This window comes from Mizuhopecten yessoensis, unplaced genomic scaffold, assembly GCF_002113885.1.
Source record: "Mizuhopecten yessoensis strain PY_sf001 unplaced genomic scaffold, ASM211388v2 scaffold716291, whole genome shotgun sequence".
Lineage (NCBI taxonomy): Eukaryota > Metazoa > Mollusca > Bivalvia > Pectinida > Pectinidae > Mizuhopecten > Mizuhopecten yessoensis.
The window spans coordinates 445,464-451,463 of NW_018480043.1; the positions used below are offsets into that span (position 1 = coordinate 445,464).

Consider the following 6,000-nt stretch of genomic DNA (forward strand, 5'->3'; position numbering starts at 1 on the left):
TCACACGTGACCTAAAACGTCGAACCATCAGAAAGGTAACGAACGTTTACACGGGACCTAAACATTTTGAATGATCAGAAAGGTATGGACCGTTCACACGTGACCTTAAAACGTTGAATTATCAGAATGGTATGGACCGTTCACACGTGACCTAAAACCATTGAAATAGACAGAAAGGTAAAGAACTTTCACACGCGACCTAAAACAATTGAAATAAGCAGAAAGGTAAAGAACTTTCACACGTGACTTAAACCATTGAATTAAGCAAAAAGGTAAAGAACTTTCACACGTGACCTTAAACCATTGAAATAAGCAGAAAGGTTAAGAACTTTCACACGTGACCTTACACCATTGAAATAAGCAGAAAGGTAAAGAACTTTCACACGTGACCTCAAACCATTGAAATAAGCAAAAATGTGTAGAACGTTGTCACGTGACCTAAAAACGTTGAATTATCAAAAAGGTAGTTAGAACTGTCACACGTGACTATATATACATCGGGATAAATGACTTGTTTATTAGTTGCTGCAAAGATTTTATTTCTTTGCATATATAATAAATAAAATCATTAAATAAATTCCTTTGCCATATATGATAAAGCAAAGAATATTTGATCAAAGTCAACAATATCTGATAGGGCTATTAGAAACCTCACCTAAATGTATTTTATATAATCACTTAGCAAATCACCATACTCTTCAATACTATTTGACAAAGTATATTCCAATGAAATACCGGAGCTGTTTATCTAAACTTCGTCTTTCTGCACATAATTTAGCTATTGAGACTGGCATATACAATAACATAACGAGAGAACAAAGACACTGTATGAGCTGCATTTCAGATATTGAAGACGAATTTCATTTTATTTTAATATGTAACAATTTTCATATTCTGAGAGTAAAATACATAAAACCATATTACTGGCGAAATCCTTCAATGTTTAAACTTGTACAGTTACTAAGTGCTGATAATATCAGGGTTATTCGTAAACTTGCTAGATACATTTTTGAGGCAAATAAGGCACGAGTGGCGTAAACATGCACATCAATATAATTTATATAAATGTCTATTTATGTATTATTGACATTTGTATCGTTACGGATTACATGTTGTTGTAGTTAATGTCAGATGTTAATGATGCTGATGATGATGATGATGATGATGATGAAGAGGATGGTGATGATTATGATGATGATGATGATGATGATGATGATGTGAGAGCGTTAATGATTGTTGAATGCACAATAATGATGTGGGAGTGATAATGAGTGTTGATTGCACAATACATATACGAAATTTGTAATTTATTGTAAAGTATAGTTATCCAATAAGTTGTCAAATAAAAGTTGAATTGTGTATGTGTGTGTGTGTGTGTGTGTGTGTGTGTATCATATTGTATGTTGTCTCTGTATTGTTTTGTATATATGTTATGACTGATAAGTCAACCGACTTAAAGTAATAAAGAACTTGAACTTGTATTGCCCGCCCGTGTATAGACATCGGCCGCTTCCGGCTATATCAGACAGATTTAGTATGCATTCAAGCCTTTTACTATCTTTATAGGTCGTCTGCTAGAAATAAAGAAAGAAAGGTGTATTAAAGTCGCGAACACAGTTATGGTGTTAAACGATTAAGTACATAATTATTCGGAAGAGAGTAGGAGAAGAATTTAATTTTTCAGGGTTTTTCAGAAGTTGAAAATCGAAAAACCACAAGAGAAAGAGAACTACTTCATCGTTTGTTTAAGTTGCGTTTGTATATAATTCAATTATGAATCGACTGTTACATGTACTGTATTAAATCAGACTCCAAATTGACCCTCGACCAATATCAGAACCCCAGGCTTGATACAGTAACTCGACCAATATCAGAACCCCAGGCCTGATACAGTAACTCGACCAATATCAGAACCCCAGGCCTGATACAGTAACTCGACCAATATCAGAACCCCTGGCCTGATACAGTAACTCTAGCCAATCCTGATGTGTGTAACAACTTCTAAACATGAGCAGTAACATATAAACTGATATGAACCGTGACTTTCGCTACAATTTTTGAAATGATCTTGTAACAATAATTAGGAACTAGCTCTATGAACTTATATACATGTACATAAATGTCTCCTCTTGCTCGGATAGTTGCGCGCAGGGGTTTAAGTTTTGGAGGAAACCGTAGGATCCGGAAACTTTTTTTGAACCACTACCAGATCACAAATATTGTGATGGTATGTAGCACAAAGACAATAATGTCTGTTGCAAGAAATTAGGATTAAAAGAGTAATGTGTAACTCCATACAGTTTCATGTCTGATCTGAGTATCGAGCCCCAGTCGTCTTAGTGATGATAGACGAGTTTTCAATCTACTGCGCCATCCGACAACATATTGAGTAGTCGTGACGACCTCTGTTACGTTCATGCAGTAACATGTATGACGAACTGTTACGAAATTCTCAACGTCACATGTTAGACTGGATTACCTACCTTAGTACTTTCTCGCTTCGCTAGGGCGACCTGTGACATCATTTGTCATGTCTGTGTAATTGGCAACCTATGACCAATTTTGTATGTCTATATTGTCAGGTCGATATGTGAGGGTGTTTGTCATGTCTGTGTATGTAATGATGGCGACCTTTGACCAATGTTATATGTCTATATTATCAGGTCGACGTGTGACGATGTTTGCTTTGTCTGAGTATGTAATGATGGCAACCTATGACCAATATTGTACGTCTATATTGTCAGGTCGACGTGTGACGATGTTTGTTTTGTCTGAGTATGTAATGATGGCGACCTATGACCAATATTGTACGTCTATATTATCAGGTCGACGTGTGGCGATGTTTGTTTTGTTTGTGTATGTAATAATGGCGACCTATAACCAATATTGTACGTCTATATTATCAGGTCGACGTGTGGCGATGTTTGTTTTGTCTGTGTATGTAATGATGGCGACCTATGACCAATATTGTACGTCTATATTATCAGGTTGACACGTGACGATGTTTGTCACACCTTTATGGTAAATGTTTATTGTATTTTTAAGGCAGCAGTAACCTACTCGAGCGAGCGTTATTAAGAGACAAAATACAATTATTCCAAATTGATTTATCTTCCGCTGAGATAATTTGTATTGTATCAATTAAATCAGCAGAGACGCTCCGATATTGTCGCGTGTAATAGATTCTCAAGGCTGTTTTTTTTTTGTTAAAGCGTCGCCATTACTGAACGTAATGGGATATTGGCAGATTTCTCTAAGAACGCAATAAAATGAGAAAACGACGCCAATCTTTTGCAATTACACTTAAGAAACTTGATGAATAATTCGATCAAGTTCATTTAAATATTTGAATCGTTAGTTGCTTCCCTTCATCCCCAAGTATGCGCCTACCTAATCCGATTACATAACTCACTCAAGGGTGTTCGTTCTCTACTCTCTTTACTTCCTTACCACACGACCATTTTTTCTCCAGCTATACAAAGTTTTGATCGTTTGTCATCTCAAAAGCAAATCCATGTTTACTAGAAATATAGTTTGCCCGTCAGCTTTGAGTAAAACAAGTCAAGTACTCAGAGACAACGGAACTTTCAGTTGTGCTCGAGACATTTCGAAAATTTTACTATTAAACTAATTTCGTAGTTGTTCTCTTCCTTTATTACCCTTAAAGAATAATTCCTATTGCAATTCACCTTGACAAAATAAATACCACAATGCATTACTGGAAGTAACCGGATGTTACAAATATATGGAAAAAGTATATTAGAGTTATCTCTCTTGTTTAATCTATGGTTCGACAACCTTCTTCATTTAAAAAGTTAAAACTGGCAATACCTATCTAATTGTTAACATTGTGTAACGATAAGTTGAAGATGTGTTCCCTTGTTATTTGAATGTGTATGATAGGGATAGGAGACTCCCCAGCCGTCAATAGCCTTCAAAACCGTGATGATGAAACGCCGTAACGTAATCACGTGATATTACGTTACGTGTCGTAATCGGATTGTCAGAGTCTCAGAGGGAGCGATATAATACCTAAGATAACGGTGGTGTATTTTACAGAATTACCCGAGCGGCACCTAAGCTTTTATAAACGGTCTGGGATTAATGATGTTGATTTGTGTCCGTGTCATATCAATACAATGTTGAACTGACTAATGGCATCACATCCCAATTAATCCCTAATAAATTACATTGTCCACTCCAAATCAGTCTATAGTCTGTTTTATATTAACATTTCTCAGCGACTTAGTCAGACAGATGACCATATACAGTGTATCAGGACAGGATCCTGATCTAAGACAAGCACGTGCAGTAAATCATAGACGTGATCAACATTTACAAGATAAACATAATTACGAGCGTGCGTTATCAACATTTACACATTCAGAACATATTTAGGCATGCGTTTGTAAAGAATTATTCATTGAAAGCAGTTTATTTTTGTTTTAGGTCTAAATATTTGCATTATTAAACACAAATATGGATTAAATCCGGGGCAAATATAATTAGGAACACCTTTAAATATAAAGTCCAAGGCAATCATAAAACAGGAAGCGCAGTTTCAATGTAATCATATAGTCCAGAGTAAACTTAATTAGGGACCTCCATTAAATATAAAGTCTGGGGTACTGGGGTAAATCTAATTAAAAGCCACTATCAGATATACAGTCAGGGGTAAATGAAATTAGAGACCCCATATCTATATCATCTTTATTTCCTCCAAATTGGAGAGCATGATACAATGATAGTACATGAATAATACATTATTTACAAAATGACAACAATCGTGACGTTCATACAAGTTCACAAACGTATATACATATTATTAAATATCAGTGATATAATACTGGTTTATGTAGTCAGTAAAAAAACAACAAAAAAAACCCCCAAAAAACAAAAAAATATTTTAATAATATTAATAATACCAGGGGAGTGTACTCCCTGATAATACCATGACTATGTTGGGTTTTTTAATTTTTTTTTTTTTTATTTACAATTTCCTTATATTAAAAAGACAAGTATTTGTAAGACATTATTGTAATAACATTCTTTTATCGCATATACGGATTCTAGTCTAAATTCCTCTAGATCAAGTTCATTTAAATTATAGGTCATTGGGCCTCCTAGTAAAATGTTAATAACTGAATAGTCAGGCAGTGAATGCAGATATGAACTGAGTTCAATACTTGAAATGCAGGCAATTATACAACATAAATTTTCACGAAGATTTTTTGTTACAGAACAATGCAGAATCACATGAGATACAAAATCTGTGTAGAAATAGCCACAATGATGACATAAAAGTTGTGTGTTACTTACACGTATCGATACAATCAATTTCATTATATATCCGATATTGTCAAGAAAATTTGGGTGACGCAAGGCTAATTTCCATAAATTATGAGGTTTTAGACAGTCATGTCGACATAGCAATAGAAATCGTGTAAAGTCTGTGTCATTAGACATTCTTTGCAACCATGTATTTGTTTCATGGTTTGTTACGGATTTATAAATCAATGACTTCCAATACATTTTATTTGGAAAAACACCATCATCTAGAAATTGTATAATGTATTCATAAAGATTATACTTCTTTAGTAATCTGACAATGTCTGGTATATAACCTTTTTGACTATAATTATTAACTGTATACATAAAATACCTCAAAATGAATACTCTGCAGATTAAGTTACTTCTATTCATTCTGCTGATCCTGCCTAAAAACAAAAGCTTTTTGATATCGATATACGCCTCTATAGAAAACCATCCGATTAAAGAAGTACACATATCAGTTCTTGTTCTTTTTCCGAAACCTTGGATTGACTTAACAATAAAATGTTGGGCTCTCTCTAACATCAATAACTCAGTATTTGAAAGTACCCAGAGTTCACAACCGTAAAGCGCAGACGGAAAGACTTTAATTTTTACAATTTTAGCAACAGTTAATGGGTTTAGTGCGCATTGATGTGCCCCAGAACGTAAAAGGGCCATAGTACCACT

General features: G+C 34.6%; 1 protein-coding gene across 1 annotated transcript in view; it reads right to left on the reverse strand.

The window, feature by feature from the left end:
* LOC110442704 (neuronal acetylcholine receptor subunit alpha-10-like) overlaps positions 1 to 6,000 on the reverse strand; it is a 238,482-nt gene that overhangs the window by 184,351 nt on the left and 48,131 nt on the right. The gene's annotated exons all lie outside the window — the stretch shown is intronic.